The sequence below is a fragment of the Haemaphysalis longicornis genome, unplaced genomic scaffold, assembly GCF_048455015.1.
Source record: "Haemaphysalis longicornis isolate Haplotype H1 unplaced genomic scaffold, Haemaphysalis longicornis Haplotype H1 scaffold_12, whole genome shotgun sequence".
Classification (NCBI taxonomy): Eukaryota; Metazoa; Arthropoda; class Arachnida; order Ixodida; family Ixodidae; genus Haemaphysalis; species Haemaphysalis longicornis.
Genome location: NW_027526225.1, coordinates 79,620,931 through 79,638,269, shown reverse-complemented (window position 1 = coordinate 79,638,269; position 17,339 = coordinate 79,620,931). Strand labels below are relative to the sequence as shown.

Here is a 17,339-nt window from a genome sequence, read left to right as displayed (position 1 = left end):
CCTTCGTTCGCAAGAAATGGATAAAGCTGGAAAGAAAAGCGGCTTCTAGAAGCACGCGGAAATGCTCCCCGGGCACGCGAGCCGTGGACACACCAGCACCTGTCCGCACGGCGCGCGACGCGGCTAACGGCAGAAACGTGGCGTCGCCTTCCCGTATGAACCGTCGTAGACCGCTGCAGCTGCCCTAGAATGTATGCAAACCATTTACCCCTGCGAGAAATGGAATAATGGTGTGGGGCAAAATTGCGCTTGGGGCCGTCGTCTGCGTTGCTTGTGAAAACGCGTTTACTTCACAAGCCGCGTGCTTGTGAAGTGAATGCGATTCTCAACGCTCCACCCATATCAGGCGTCTGTAACTCACGGAGACATTCCACGGTGTAGCACGCTACGCTAGCGGCTGCAGGACTGGGACCCGACTGCGCATGCGTGCATTCATTGCAAGGACGTTCTTCCCGTCCTCGGACGGGCGCCGTTCTCCTCCCACCATTTCCTGCGCAGTGCCTGCGCGCGCATGCGCAATCGCGTGCCGGTTCTCCACCGCTAGCGTAGCGTACGCTACCCGCTGGGCAAGGTGGAACCGCAAGGCACCAGCGCCTCGCTTTTCGTGAGACAGCCACTGTAGAACGTCGCGGGGAGTTTGACTTGCTCAGCGGGCGGATTTTGAGAACTATCTGGCGTCCAATGACGACTTGAAGGGAAAAGCCAGTGGTACTAGTGATGCACTAAGACACACGATTTACTTCATTTAATGTTCACTGTGCCAACATTCACGTCCACCGTCGACATAGCCTTCTATTTTACCGGCAACCCTTATAGTGACGGCCACGCGTGTTTCCGTCTCCAAAACGCCGTAACACCAAAACTTCCGGTGACGTCACACAAAAATAAAAAACAAAAAACAAATACGCAGAAGCCGTTTATGCATTAAGTAGTAATAAGGATACTCATAAAAAGTAAAAATATTGCTGCGCGTGTAAGCATTTGCATCGAAACGTTTCACGCATTAACGAAAGTGGGGCGGATGCGCCACGAGCGCCTACTAGTGGCACTAGTGGTAGAAAGCACCCGTAAAAAAAAAAAAAAAAAAAAAAAGAAACAATGGCGTTTTCTGATGTGCGATTCGTCCCACGAAGTTTGTGTAGGAACTGTACGAATGCAGTGCATCATAAGGCTCTAAAGTCGTCTGCGCCGTGTGTGTCTTGCCAAGTCGTCATTTGTGCGTGAGGAAGTCGTGGTGGGCTGTTTTTACTCGTAGCGTCGTCACCTATCTCCTGCCGAGAACGTCCTGGCTTTATTTGTTGCTGGTGTGATGTGTGTCTGTGTAAAATCTCCCTGATGGAATTTGAGTGGCTTTCGGTGACGTCACACAAAAATAAAAAACAAAAAACAAATACGCAGAAGCCGTTTATGCATTAAGTAGTAATAAGGATACTCATAAAAAGTAAAAATATTGCTGCGCGTGTAAGCATTTGCATCGAAACGTTTCACGCATTAACAAAAGTGGGGCGGATGCGCCACGAGCGCCTACTAGTGGCACTAGTGGTAGAAAGCACCCGTAAAAAAAAAAAAAAAAAGAAACAATGGCGTTTTCTGATGTGCGATTCGTCCCACGAAGTTTGTGTAGGAACTGTACGAATGTAGTGCATCATAAGGCTCTAAAGTCGTCTGCGCCGTGTGTGTCTTGCCAAGTCGTCATTTGTGCGTGAGGAAGTCGTGGTGGGCTGTTTTTACTCGTAGCGTCGTCACCTATCTCCTGCCGAGAACGTCCTGGCTTTATTTGTTGCTGGTGTGATGTGTGTCTGTGTAAAATCTCCCTGATGGAATTTGAGTGGCTTTGTTCTACGACAGCAGTGGTGACAAGCTACAAGGGTTCTTTTTCTGGCTGTGAACATGGGCTCACCCGACGTTAAACGTGAGGCCTACGTAGCTGGTGTTACAACTCACATTCTAGTTCACTCTAATGACAACGGAAGGTATCCTTTACGGAGTGGTTTCGCAGGTTGCTCTGGGCGGTAGTACAATCGGAGCAACGATGCGTTTTTATCCTGTACACAATCGTCTGAGACTGCGTATCTTACAAACAAAGCACTATGAACGAGCGCGAATATTGTTCAGGTAATCAAATGCGCTGGCGTTATATAGAGTGTTTCATGACTGCTATGGACTATGGTTGTTCGTAAGCATAAGTAGTTATGTCGGCTGTACAGATGCACTGCACTGCACATCGTGTGTGTGTGTGCGTGCGTGCGTGCGTGTGTGTGTGTGTGTGTGTGTGTGTGTGTGTGTGTGTGTGTGTGTGTACGCATATTACAGAGGTGGTGCCACATGTTGGCATCTACGGATAATATGGTGGCACCTGGTGCTTCTGCGAGCCACTACATCTTTCCCTCCCGGGGAACAAACAATCATTAGACTAGACAGTCCTGTCTGCACAAATCACCAATACGGTCACTGTTTGTGTGCAGAAATCACCAATACAGTCACTGTCTGTATGAGCCCTGACAGCTGTCGAATCACTGCACGTAATCTTGGAAGTGCACTGGAGGTCTGCGATTTCTCCTGGGCCGGTCAGGTGGTGGCCCTGGCATTGAGTCCATTTCCCTCTACCGGTACACTGCACTCCTCAGTGCCAGAGCCTGGAGCCAGACTTTGTGGCTGCGAACCTTGCGCCTGTGGTGGGCTCGGTGGCACATGTGATGGTACAGCGCATGAAGACTCAAGTTGATCTGCGGATGAACTCGCAGATTGTTTTTGTGGCGGACCCCCAGGTGCAGTGATCCAAGTCTTCGATGGTGCAGCTGTACTTTGGTAGTCCGTCAACAGGGGCATGTTGTACGTGCAAGAGTTGTCCTTAGTTTCTTGCCCTGGTGATGCCTCTTTTGGTACTGCTGATAGCTGTGAAGCATTCCAAGTTAGACCGTCTTCCAGATAGAAGGACCAGCGGCCAATTTTTTTGAGGATTTTTAATAGTGGTCCATAACTTGGAGCCAGGAACTGGCCCAGGAACTGGTTTCTTCACTCGTATGTAGGTGCCAACTTGGAACTTGGGGACTCTTGCAGCTCGCTGTTGCTCAGCGTATGCCTTACTTTTTCGTTCACACTCTGGGACTCTTTTTCCTAGCGGGCTCATCTCCCGTGAAGGATTTGTGCTGAAGTCAGCTGTCAGCTGACCAATGACGTCCAAAGAAGTTCTCATGTGTCGGCCATGTAGAAGAACGGCCGGGGAGAGACCGGTGGTGCTGCGAGGGGTGGCTCTGTATACTCCCAAGTACTCAGTCACAGTTTCCTTCACTGGACGCTGCTCGAGCAGAGCCAGTTGAATGTATGACTTCAGTATACGATCAAATCTCAACGAGACCACTTGCCTGTGGGTTGTACACGGCAGAAAAGATGTGGTTGATTCCACGGTCTTCAAGGAAGGACTCAAATTCCCTTGATGTGAAGTCGACCATGAACAGACACTATTTCAGTAGGGTAACCCTCACGTATGAAGAGTGCTAGAAGCAACTTCGTCACCGTGTGAGTGGTAGCGTCAGTGCAAAAAGCCACTTCTGGCCATTTTGAAAAATAATCAACTACTTAAATGGCAAATCGGTAGTCTCCAGGTGCACGCTGAAAAGGAGCAACAACGTCAATAGCTATCTTGTCCCAAGGTTTGTCAGGAAGAGGATTTGGCTGAAGTGGTGTGGGTGAGATCTTGGCACTTTTTTCCGCATGCTGACAAACAGAACTGCAGATAGCTGTTTCATCATGTTTGCCGAACCCTGGCCATCATACTTCTCTTGTAGGCATTGTTTGGTTTTCACGATACGAGGGTGGGATTTGTGAGCCAGCTGGACAAAACTTGCTGTGAGCTTGACAGGAACTGCGATGCGCTTAGTACGGAAGGGCATGCCATCAACTGCTGTCAACTCCTTTTGGACTTCATAGTATGGAGTCAGCTTAGGTGCCTGATTCTTGCGGGGTGGCCACGATGTCTGCACGTAACGGGAAACTTCTCGTAGAGTGTTATCCTCCACTGTCGCTTGTCTCAGTTCATCTTGACGTACAGACGTCACCAGAGACACTATTTCTTCAGACTCGCGTGGTTTCGTGGTGGGCGGTGACAACTTGTTTGAGTGCTGTGGATGCATTTCGGGGCGTAGCATTTTGGGGCCTTGTGTCAATGTTTTACTTGGTTTGTGTCAATGTTTGGCCACAGTAAGGCAGTGTAATTCTGTGCCCACAATCTGGAGGCCAAAAGCTTGTACTGCATCAATACCCAGAAGTGATGTTCCACTTGGGTAATGTGGAAAGTCACTACAGCTGTTTCCGATTTGTGCACAGTAAGGGCAGGGAACTGTCCACGCACAGGAATTTGTCGATGTGAAAAATCCAGTAATGTTAGTTGCGATTTCTTCAGCTCAGCTTGGTCTCTGAACAGGTTTTGAAAGCTTTGTTCTCCCATTATCGATACAGCTGACCGTGTCCACTAAAAATTTTATGATGTGCCGGGGTGATGCCAGAGAAACAGGTTGAAACCCGACATCAAAGTAGACACCCGTACGCTTAATTATCAGTGTGAACAGTAAGAATGTTCATGACACTCTCAGCGTCTTCCTCTGGAACAATTTCGGCGACTCTTCCACACCCGCGACGCAAACTTCGACAGTACTGTTGAAAGTGACCTCGAGGCGGCCACACGTGAAGCAGGTTCAACCGCGGGCTACGGAGGTTGACAGTTGTCACTTTTGTGCGCCGCAATTTCCACACGCGGCTGTGTTTCTGGAGTACGGGATGACAGCGCCACTACATAGGACACTACAGTAGTATTCTTTACAAGTTATGAAAAAGGAACCAAAGACATTGCTGGATTTGGACCCCGTCATTGCAGAAAGCTGAAAGTGTGGCCCCGCGGCATTACTTCACATGTTTTTGATAAATTGATTTTAAAAATCCACTTACACGCAGTGTTTCATTATGCCTGCTACGCTGCTGGTTCGTTGTTCCCTTTGCTAATGAAAGTGGCATCAAAGGGGCCGACTAAGGGTGTACTGATCTCAAATTGCCGTTATTTTGTTGGCAGTGTTGGATTCTGTCTGAAGTGTCGTCAGCTATTAAAGTTATTTTGGAATTGTGCAGTGCATTTCTGAGAAATGAACCCAGCAGTTTATCTTTCCTTTATTTTTCTTCAGAGTTTGTAAAATGACCTTCGTGAGCAATAAAAATGTGCTTCATAGTGATGGCTGGAGTTTCATGATTACATTTTGGTGCTTGTGCAGTTTAACAGTAGAGTATAAATTTTTCCAAAGGAGTTTACAAAGTGTATTGGCAAACAGTCAGGTGTCCAGCGTCCCCTTACAACGATAGAGCCATTATTCTACCAAGTGGGACAATTTTTTCAGAGACTTCCCATAAATATTTAGTTTGTTTAGATTCAACACCTCTTCCATACACTTGGAAGTTATTATTGTTCTAGCAACTATGACGAGTTGGAGGGGCTTTAGAGTGATGTGTCACTGATTTTCAAGCATGCACAGTTGCATCTGATTATGCAGCTGCTGTAAGAATAGAAAATGATGCGGCATATCAGAATAGTTCAGGACCTTAGCACTTCATGTTCCTGCATTTCAAGAATATTCTGGCTGTACAGCTGCAGTAAGAATAGGAACCGGTTGCCCAGCAGGTTGCAATGGTTTGATGTCAGTCCTTCGAGGTGCTAATGTTGCTCCTTTGCAGAGGTGGGCTGTTGCTTCTGACTAGAAGGCTACGGCAAGAATTGCAGACTTATGTAGTACGCTGGAATGGATTCATGTGAGGCCCTCGGGCTGTAAAGCCGCTGCTTCTCAAGCACACCTCTTGTTTACAGCCATGAAGCCGCGGTAAGAGAACATGCCAGGGCTTGAGACTGTGAAGTTGGTGCTTCTCATGAACACAACAATGTAATTTTTGTATAGGACCCACACCTCCACCATCACCTTTGCGTGCACAGCCTGGACAGCTTTCATGGTGCGGAAAACACTACTCGAACACTGCGCCATGAAATAATTTTCTTTATGTTGTGCGACGGCTTATGAAGATACAGCATCACTTTCACCTTGTTTTCATGGGGATTGTGCATTTTCGTTTTGCCTTTTAAACTTAATACAGAGGCAGTCTGCAACTGCCTTAAGCACTGGTGTCAGAAAACCCTCTGCAGAAAAGCCTATGAGTCTGGCGGTCAGTGTGTTCCTGGATTACATGGACACAACTTTTCTGCAGTGCACTGCAGAAACGGAATGTGGCTATGCCTCATCAGCGATGGCTCAGAGGTACTGCACTTGCCTCATATGGGGGAAGTACTGGGTTCGAATCTGCGCACCGCCGGGCACCCACTGGTTTCTTTAATGGGTACAGGTGTCCCTGGTCGAGTGCGGACTTTTGAAAGGATAACTCACGCCTGGAAAGCTGCCTTTACCCTTGCGAGGGGCTTCCGACCTTTGTCAATCTGGTGGGGCCCCGGCCTTCTACAACACCGCATTGCCGAAGGGAGGAAGAGTCTGGCGGCATGTCCTACCACAGGCGGTTACTGAGTAGAGTGTGCAACGTTGCTGTGGAAGTCACCATGTGCATTCGTGTGCCTTGGTGGTGCCGGGCACCTATTGAGAAAATAGGTACAAGCCTGGTGCTCGGCCCTTGTTACCACTAGAAGATGCTCCTGGCGTGTGACTACACTTGAAAAGTTGACCCAGCTTGTACAGGAATCACCTCTATGCAATTAGGTGGCTAGAAAGTGCAATTTTTTTTTTGGTTTGTGTCCCCACACGATTGATAAAATCAATATAAGAAAAAGGGACTGCTAGCACACATCTTCACCTCAAAAATTGCAATTAATGGGACAAAAAGTCTACGCCAATTGTAGCAAAAACTGGAAAGCGGCAATAAAGTACATAAGTAGTTTACTGAAACACTGGCACTGTCGCCAATTACTGAAATTTTAGAAATTGGAGCTGAGCTGGTGGTAGATAGCGGCATTGGAGTTGTAGAGAATAAGTGAAAAAAGCTTTGTCAGTGGCACCTGCATGATTTCGGTGACACTTTGGGAATTACATTCTGGGAATTACATTCTCAGATGTAGGCTATAATTTATATTTTAAGCACCTGCAATGCAGCCTACTAGGGAATGGTGCTATGAGATGCCCCGTACCCTACACTGTACCAACAAAGTGACGTCTGGTCTCTGAACCACTGTTAGATGGTACGGTCAATAAACAAAACCGTTCGCAAATGACAGTCAACAGGTGCAGTTTAATTTTAACGCTCTCTTTATCTGCTTTTGCTGCTAACCTTCCAATTTTGACACATACGCGTTCTGGGGAAATAGAAATTTCGGCCCTTGCAAAAATGGTCCCAACTCAGCGATTATATCACCGTTTGTTAGCTGGCTGAGAAAGAAATCGTGCAATGTACTTTCCGCCCTTGCATTTCAGAAATAAAATACACAGAACTACAACTTTTTCCGAGGCTGTGTTTTTGTTCGTGAACTTGACTAAAAATAGTTACTACAGGTGCAGGATGCGCTCTTTATCAAGCGAAGATAAGGTGACGGGGATTTCGAGAAAGCCCTTGCTTATATATCGTTCCGTCTACTCGGAACGCCAAGCAGGTTTCCCGGCTCACAACTCGCATAGAAGGCAGTCTGTGTGCATTTTTACCATACCGCTACCGCTCACTGTTAATTAGTAAATACCCTTAATAATTACATTGATAATTACAGGTTCGGCGACGGGCCTCGGGGCAAGCAACCGCACTGAAATGGTCCATGTGAAAAGCTTGGCATACTGCTGAACAACAATGCGATCACAACCATCACAACCATTGTCACTCGAGAATGTAAACACAAGCAGCGCGCCATCGCCTCCTGTACGATGATCGCGCTCGCCCGCTGTTTATTATTATTATATTATTATTATTTTTTTTATAACTGCTGCTACCACTAGTAGGCGCTCGTGGCGCATCCGCCCCACTTTCGTTAATGCGTGAAACGTTTCGATGCAAATGCTTACACATGCAGCAATATTTTTACTTTTTATGAGTATCCTTATTACTACTTAATGCATAAACGGCTTCTGCGTATTTGTTTTTTGTTTTTTATTTTTGTGTGACGTCACCGGAAGTTTTGGTGTTACGGCGTTTTGGAGACGGAAACACGCGACGGCCACACGACCGTGGTGCGCGCAGCTCGTGAGGTGAACTGTAGCTTCGACAGCTGACTTCAATATTAAATTTAGCCCGAGGCCACTTCAATTTTGAGCAACCTCGACTGGCAATGCTTGCGAAGCCTATTTTTCCACTGCGGCAACGCTACGGAAAAAAGTAATTTCTTGCTCTCCTAGAGGCCTGCAAAAATATAAAGGCACAACTGGGAGGAGCCGTTGTAAATTTCAGACAGCGCATGATATTTTACGACTGGTGTCATCGCGAGGTTCACTTTTTGTTTTCAATGCTTCACGGGGGTCGCGGCCATAAATGGCCCTCCCGTATATTGGGAGAGGAGCGGGGCCATAAAGTTTTAGCACCGCCACCCGATGCCAACGTGCATATATCGGCGTGCGTTTACCGTGGTAGATCGATATGCATCATCAAGTAATGTGGCCCGTGCAGTCCAAACGAATAAACAAAAGAGGCGGTTTGGTTCTGTCTGAACTGCCAGCAAACGACGCTCTTTTCTGCGGGCAATTCGCCGGTGATACGCCAAAACGATTTGTCGCTTGTTTTTTACAGCGAAGCTGGAGAGATAGATAGAGAGAGAGAGAGAGAGAGAGAGAGAGAGCATTTAATGGCAGAGGCGAGGTTAGCCGAGCCATTTCTCTTAGCTTGCTACGCCATATGAAGAAATAAAGATATGGGGGTCTGTGAACTAAAATAAATAAATAAATAAAAGTGAGGTGGTGCGCACGAATTTTCAAGCCACACACAGAGTTTGGCAGGTAAGTTAAAATCGCAACACTTTTTTATTCATAGAAGCCTTACAAGCTCCATTGGAGGGCATAGAGTAAGGAGGGCATTTGAAAACGTACTAAAAGAAAAGCATAAATTTAAAACAGGAAGAAGCCAGTGTTACGCAATAACACCAACAGAGGTTTAGTAGCCCGTACGGCCTGGCGTGGGTCCGACCAGTGGCCCTAAACTGCCCTCAGTTCAAGGCCTACGTGCCTGCGTGGTGCGGCACACACAAAGATGTTAGGAGAGTCCGCCTTGGCACTGTGAACTTCGGACATATGTAGATGACATGTTCGATATCGTCTGTTGCATCGCATGTTGAACAGAGTGGTGAAGAGTCCAGGGGCGGTATTCTCGTGTTTGTCCGTTTTGAAGAGAGAGAGAGAGAGAGAGACAACTTTATTTTTGTCCAGTTGTTTGTAAGGAGGCCTCCTTCCTAAACGGCGGCCAGCAGCCTTGGGCCCTGGCGGCGTTTTCAGCGTACTTCCAGTTGCAGGCGGACTTTGGGTTGACATTTGCGCAACAGTTCTTGTAAACACATTTTGAACGACTAAAACTATTTTAAACTATTTTATGTGTTTATTGTTCCGCCAGCGAACCAACAAGCCGACGAAAAATCGTCTGCTCCGAGAAGCCGCGTCTCATAGCTTTGCCGTGCTTTCATGGCGTCACATCCGGGTGTTCGCTTTTAGCCAAAAAGGGCTTTCTCACAGCGGACAGTTTTGAAACGGACACAAAACGGACGAAACACGAGAATACCGCCACAGCTGAATTTTGCAGAGGAAATGCCGTGCGCATGCCACGTTCGCACGTGGGCGGTGCAGTACAGCTTCCTAACGCTTGCTGAGCCCAGGAGGCATCTTGAAGCTGCATTTATGGTCAGTTAGATGCAGAGGCGTATACTGAAGTCTCGCGTCGGTACAGATGCACCGCTATGTTCTCCAGGCAATCGAAGATGCGACAGTTGCCGCATCCTTTCTTGTAAAAGGGATGGGGAGCAGCGGAACAGTGAGGCTGTAGGCCGATGAGGCTGCATTGTCAGCTGCAACATTTCCGGAGGTATCGCGGATTATGGCTACAGAAAACGGCTGTAAACTATCCCGAAACAAATTACGTTAAAATTGGCTGCTAAGACGACTCTAACGTTACGTTGTTACATTTACTGTTCGTAATTAGTTCACGGTGAAGTTATAAATATTGTGAAATTCGTGTCTGCTGTCAATATACAGGCTTCTACGGGAAGGAGACGGGCAGCCTGTGTTTGACCTCTTAAAGGAGCCATGAAGAGAAAACACAAGTTTGGTTCATTCAAAAGATTGTCTCGTTAGAATCATACTGACACCACTTTTAACGTAAACTTCGCTCAAATAAGTTACATAATTAGGAAAAACGGGAATGGTCATGCGACCCACCAGCTCATTTCCCGCAACAGAACCTATGTCGTCACATGGGCTAAGCTCTGCGATTGGCGGAGGCTGGCAGAAGCAGACGCAAATTAGGTAGAACTTACAAACTAGACGAACGAGCGATTTGCGCTTAAATTTAGGGCACATTCTTTACAAAGCAATAAGAATGATGGGACAAACAGTGGAAGTTACGAAAGCACATGTAAACATAGAAGTACTGATGCGTTCTGCTGTTCGTACTGCGCACAGCATGCTTCGTTTCGCTGCACAGCACTACGGGGCTTGGGGTTGTCTCAGACGACTCTGGCCGATTGACGCAAGCAACGGTGTCTTACGTGACCCCATTTGTCGAGCGAGCACTGTTTCAGGGAACGAATATTTTCTCCCAGAACAAAAACAAGCCAGGTTTAAATGCGGGCAAAAACAAACCAAACGCTTGCCACGGTATGGTGGCGCCATCTAGGTTACGGAACGTAAAGAAACGCGGGAACAAACCAACACCGCTGTACAGGGTGGAGACAACCTTCGAACGGTCCCGTGCAGCCGCAATTGGGCCAACGGGCTCAGCGCGTTATTCTTTTCGTTTCCCACGAGACCTAGCAATGCGAAACAGATAATATGATTCAAACTTCTTCAGTAAACCGCGTTGCGGCGATAATTTTAGCGCGGTTTTGACACAATGACTTGCTTCGGCGGCGAGCGAGCAACCAAAAATGGCAGCGCCAGCGTATACTTGTCTCTACCCTGTACGGCGGATGCGTGAATGAAGGTACTCTAGGCTGCAGAGCGGTCGGTTTCAGTGATGTCACTTGGGACCACGAAAACGCACGATTGAGCGGGAAAATCAAAATTTTAACCTAAATTGTTTAATTTCTCAGTGAATAAAGCACCGTTTGTATCCGGACAAGCGCTGGGGGCACTATAAAACACGAAATCTTTCGAATAAAACCAACTTGCATTTTCTCTTCATGGCTCCTTTAAAGAAAACTCTAGTCGTTGCAAGTTTCATTCAACTGATTATAACTAGGAGGTATGCTCAATCGCAAATTACAAACATTTTGTTTCGGACTCTCCCTGGGCTGCGCCGAGAGAGAGAGAGAGAACAACCGAGCTTCGCCGGTCACCCTCAGAGTGAAAGGGCACTGATTTTTTTTTTTAGGTGTTTCTGTTTTTAAAGGGAAGTTGCAGATAAGTCGGCGTATTTCGCCCTTTCCGATACGGCAGTAAACGCCAATGTTTTCGCCCATGTCCGATGAGTTTGTGTAGCAACAGATAACTCCTTGCTGGGAACGAAAAACAAAAATGGTTTCGGCGCAGGCATGCGTGCAAGGTCGCAAAAGGGCGAACAGAGCAGCCGAGACAGAGATCCTCCCTTGGCCTTTCCGACCGGCTGCGTCTAACCGAATTGGGAGCGATATCGCTCGCGTGATTTGATTTGCCTTCCTCCTTGGGTCTCCCGCCCGCGGGCGGCTGGCCATCCGACTCGGTTTCACACGGACGAGGCTATTTGGGGAAACACCGTGAAGTAGGGATAAAGTGAGGAAGCCGGATTGAATGGCCCTCGCACGGACCATGAATCTCTCCGAACCGGCCTTAAAATGGTGTGGGTCTTGTGTCGTTTACGCCTTCTTGAGCCACTTTTCGACGTCGTTTGAATGGTCCGCGCGAGCTTCGTTCGTCGCACCGCAGATGGCGCGGCGGCGTCGGGGGCGAGGAGGAACGAGATGGGGAGAGGAGGAGGGATCGAAGCAACACCATCGAAGCACCGTTAGCCCCCCCTCCCCCTCTAGCGTGTTTGGGCCTAGGGTGTGACGTCACGAGGCGGGCCGTTTCTGTTTATTGCCCGTATACCGCTCTCTCTCACTCCGTTGGCGGCCGCTGATTTCCTATTTGTATTTACATCCGTTACCATTCCCCCTGCCGTGTTCATTTATTTTTCTACGTGGCTCGTTTAGCTCTCCTGCGGGGCTTCAGAGCGCGTTGGAATCCTCTTCTGTTGCCTCGTCTGCTCATAAAACGCCGGTGGGAGGGGGGAGTGCGGTCGTTCTTGTGTACGATGAATGCGAGGGGAAGCCTTCGGGGCCGCCGCTGCTAAGGTCAATGCAAATCGGAAACGCGCGGGCCGCTAATTGGACGAGACATCCGACGCGGTCGACCCGCGCTCTGCTGGGAACGCAGGCAGGCATACCTTCCAGCGTTTACCCCGTTCCCTAGTATCTCCCCGTTTAACTCCCTCTCTCGGCTCTCGATGCCGTTTCCTCCCCGTTTCTCCCTCGGCATCCCGGTCTCCCGCCCACTTTGAACGACCGCCGCGCCCTCAAGCGGTGGCGGCGTGCAGAGGCGGCGGGTCCCGTTTTTTCGTTTACTTCGTGTTTCGTTAAGCCGCCGTCGATCAGGTTAGCGTTGGATCGCGCCTTCGACACCGCCCGCCGGTCGCCAACGCCCGACCGCCGTCTCCGCTACCCGGTTTCACGTCCGCGCGCGGCTCTACGAGGAGGCACAAGATCGAGGCTCCGGTTCGCCCCGTTTTTCTGCACCGAACGCGGCCAGCGCTGAACGTCGCTGTGACGGGACAGCTGGGTTATCGGTGCACCCCGCGCCACGACGTTTTCAAGTGGTCCGCCCAGTCAGCCAGCTGGCTCGCCCGTGCCTTCTACTCGCCCGAGCTCCTCTCCTGCGGCGGTGGAGTTCGGCCGCGCGCTATGAATCTTCCGCGGCCGGTCGTCTGGGGCCGCGGACGAGGCGTACGCACAAGCGGCACCGGTCCTGCGCCCGCAAATAGGCACAGCGGCGGCCGCCGAACGTCAACATCGTTGCTCCTTCGGCGGCGGCGTTCGCTGGAGCTCGGCGCGCCAGTAGGCGCCGAGGCCGTAGTCGTAGTGCCGTCCGCTCCGATCGTGCGCGGGTCGTCAGGTGTGCTACCTACGTCCCCTCGTTTCTCCCCAGTTTCTCCCGCCTGCCCGACCGACCTGCTGTCTTTCGCCGTGGAAGTGTCTGCTGCTTCGGGTCCGAGCCTCGCGTATCGTTACCTCTGATTCTGGCCCTGATACCTGGGAGTTCATCGTCATCCTGGCTTTAGGACGTTTTCCCACTAGTATCGACGAGTATTTACCGAGCCATCGTTGTGTGAGACGCTTAGGATTAGAGTTACCCCAATCTTTTGCCAGTTTTCGTTTGTGTGCCGTTCATTTCGTACGCAGGTTTGCCGAACCTAAAACGCGCAGTCTCACTGTCTCAGAAGAAACTGCCGTCGTATTGCATATTCGCTCTTGAAAGTCGACGCAAGAGGTACGCTACAGGTTCGGAATATCGCCCAATTGCAGACAGTTTTACATCTTGACCGCAGACGACGTCATCTTTGGAACCGTTGGGTCTACGTCGATGTGTTCGAAGACATATCTGTTGTAACGCCGTCTGTTTTCAGACATTGCTCACGTATCAAGCCTGCTTATCTTATCGCCAATAGCCAAACACACGGGCACAAGAAAAGCCAACATATCTTTTTTGGCGAATCGCCAGTATATATTGTCGTCTGCTGGAATAAAGTGTCGTCTGTTCACAGCTGCAGACGATAGATACCGCAGCGTGAGCTCGCGTCGCGCGCAGACGGTTCTAGCTCGCTCGGCTGCGTGATTCTCGGTGACTCTGTTATCGGCAAATTATTAAATGCTCACCGTGTGACTGTCAGCCTGGTGACAAATACTGAGGAACTTGTTCGTCGGCAAAGATTCAATTCTCGGTTGATCCTTAGCGGTGCTTCCCCGCTGAACGCCCTTATCGCGATGCGGACGTTTCCCAGCGGCGAAGCTGGCGATGTGCGGTGCGCCGGTCCCTTCGGCTTTGAGGACGGTGGTGACAACGTGACTGCGCGCGAAGCGACGATGGTGACGGGATTCGAACCCTGCGTGCGGCCCGAACCCCGGGCCCGCACCAAGCTCGACTCGGGATGAACTGCCGCTGATTCCACAAAGCGAAGGGCTGCCGTCGTTTTGTGTAGCCGCTGCCCGATTATTTTCGTTTTCTGGAATGTCGTCGTCCTCGCTGTAGCACCTCCTTCTCTCTCGTTCTGTTTTATTTTATGTGATATTCCGCGGCTCTGATTTTGTGCGACTCGAGTGAAGAACCCTCGGAGACCAGGAGAGAATATATGTACTGAAAAAAAAGGTACGTGACTTCAATCTTGTTCGGCTATTTTTTTTTTTCTACGGTGATCTGAGAAAAAATTACGCTAAGATGCTGAAGATCGTATGTTTTTTATTTCATAGCAGCCAAACTGACGGCCTCCTATGTGACTTCAAGTGGAATAAAAACTTACAATTAAGGTGTGTTTACTCAATAGCTTTGTTTTTTCTCGGCAGAAATAAAGCGAATGCAACTCTCTTAAAGAGGCTGTGGCTGTTTATGTTTGGGTCATTTAAAAAGGCTGCCTTGTCTCCAAAACAATTATGGCAATTCTGATGCAAACCTCCAACAATAAGCCGTATAATAAGGAAAACAGATGAAATAGTGGCAGCTTGACAGTCACCTTTTCATCCTGACGTTATGAAGTCGCAGGGATCTGTTTGTAATTGGGGGTTACTGTCCAGAGACACTATTAAAACATGATTTTGTGATTGCATTGGTGCGTGCTGATAGTCCACAAAGGTTATTGTGGAGTTAACACACTTATAATCCTGTTTTTAGTATTTCTTTTATTATTATTACTTCACTGCTCTTGTTTTGTAGCATGACATTTGAATATTTTTCAATACTTCGTATATTTTTTCGGATTAAAAACATCCTTTGGGGCCTGAATGGAGTTGAGTGAGTTACCTACTCCATTAGTTCTTTCAAATAAAGCAAGTTTGCATTTTGTCTTCATGGACCTTTTGAGGAATTTTTCTATTACTGACTGAAGCAGTGCCTTGAAAGTGCACAGATACAGATGTCAAACTTGTACGAGGTAGGATTAAGTGTGGAAAAGGGGCTGACGTGACTTTGTTGAAGTGGTGGGTGAAAAACTCGCCCTTACCATATCTATCGGTGAGGTTTTTGAGAGTACAGGCCTTTCACCCTTGTTCGAGCACCTGCTCTTGTTGCAGTGTTTGTTGTTGTGTGAAGAGGAAAGATTAGACAGGCTGTCTGGAAGCTGCCCTCTTGTGTGCTGGCAAACAGGAGGGTCTATAGCACCTAGAGGAGGCTTGCAAAGGAAGGCCGTAGTGCTGGTTTAATGCGTAATCATTCTTTGCGAAGTACCCACAGTGCCGACCTTGTAATTCCCTACATTCGCACAAAAATGTGTTACTGGAGAATTTGGCACATTTAATTGTGGTAACAGTGTAAATGGGTATAATTAGACAAAGGTAATTTTTAAAAACCAAAGGTATACAGCTGAACTAAAAAACAACAGCTAGCTAATGAAAACAAAACTATTTTATACACTGTGCCCACACAACAAAATAAGGAAGGAAGCCCAGAAAAATAAACCAAAACTTGAATAAAAAAAATTATGGAAAAGCACGAACTGTGTAACACCCTGCATTTGCACAAAATTGGAATAATTGGCGAAGTTAACACATTAATTCGCTTTAATAGTGTAAATGTACATTGCTTGTTGGAGAAAAAAAAAGCTTAGTTGGAAGGAAACAGCGTACGAATGAGTAGACAATTCTCGGAATTTCTGTAGGTTTCTTCAATTAGCGAATGGGCAGTTGCTGAGGCCTTGTGTGTCAATTCTTGATAGAATTGTTGTGTTTTTGAAATTTATAACTTGGAACAGCAGTCCCAGTTTTTACCTGTCTGAAAGTGTACTAAAGTAAAACTATTACTGTTTATAAAAACGGCTGCCGCCCAGCTGTGGTCTGGATCTTTTCTTGAGTGGGGTACTTCACGTAGAACAGTTTATATCTGTAAATGGCACCCTTTGGTTTTGTATTCATTTGTACCAATGCAGCAGTGAGAGAAAACAACTATATTTGGAGTCAGCTTTGTATAATTTCATGGGCAGATAATGAATGGCAGCCTACCATTGTCCCTGAAGAAGAAAGTGTGTGAAAGCTGCATCTTGCTGGTACTCACCATCGGGGCAGAAACTTGGAGGGTCACTAAAAGGGTTCAACTTAATTGAGGACGACTCGGCGGGAAATGAATGATAGGCGTAACATTAAGGGACAAGAAAAGAGCGGAGTTGATGAGGGAACAAATGCGTGTTAAGGACGTATTAGAAGAAAGTAAGAAAAAGAAATGGACGTGGGCAGGGCATGTAATGCGAAGGCAAGATAACCGTTGGTCGTTAAGGGTAACAGAGTAGATTCCTAGAGAAGGCAAGCGTTGCAGGGGGCGGCAGAAAGTTAGATGGGCAGATGTGATCAAGAAGTTTGCAGGGATAAATTGGTCACAGTTGGCACAGGACCGGGATAATTGGAGATCTATGGGAGAGGCCTTTGTTCTGCAGTGGGCGTAGATAGGCTGGTGGTGGTGGCGATGATGATGATGATGATGATGATGCATAATTTGGTTATGAAATGGTTGTTTTAGTACATTTGACCTATGCTTAATTTTTTAAAAGGTTCATATTTTTAGGTCATTTACACCGATACTCCTTGTTCTAATGATTTTGATTGTGACAGGGGCATGATCTTATCTGCAGTGACTAACAAGTGCACCATCTATTTTTCCAAAAATGAAATAAATGAAGCTCTGACCTCGGTGCAAAGCAGATTTGGCAACAAGGTGAGATCAGCATGCAGAATTTGAGTGTGAGCGAGTGGTTTTCTAAAGAAAGCAACGAAATGGCTCACTTAATACTGCAACTCTTGGTTTAGTTTCACCGTGGGTACGTTTGCGAGTTTTGTTGAGTACAAGTTGTGGAAAATGAATCCCTTGTGACAGTGACAGAGTTGTGGGTTGTCACTTCAATGCAAACAGTATCCTGCTGAGATTTCGCAGCACACTGTGAGTCCTGAACTTTAAGGGCCGCCCCCTCTTGCCCTT

General features: G+C 47.9%; 1 protein-coding gene across 4 annotated transcripts in view; it reads left to right on the top strand.

Annotated features, from left to right (window-relative positions):
• The window catches only part of LOC144162845 (multiple PDZ domain protein-like), a 283,629-nt gene that overhangs the window by 37,421 nt on the left and 228,869 nt on the right, over positions 1–17,339 (top strand). Inside the window, exon 1 of one of the 4 annotated variants that reach the window (XM_077693546.1) lies at positions 12,746–14,531. The exons of the other annotated variants lie outside the window; for them this stretch is intronic. The gene's annotated coding sequence lies outside the window, so the exon portion shown is untranslated. Of the gene's footprint in view, positions 1–12,745; positions 14,532–17,339 lie in introns of those variants that run through there. 4 annotated transcript variants of the gene reach the window in all.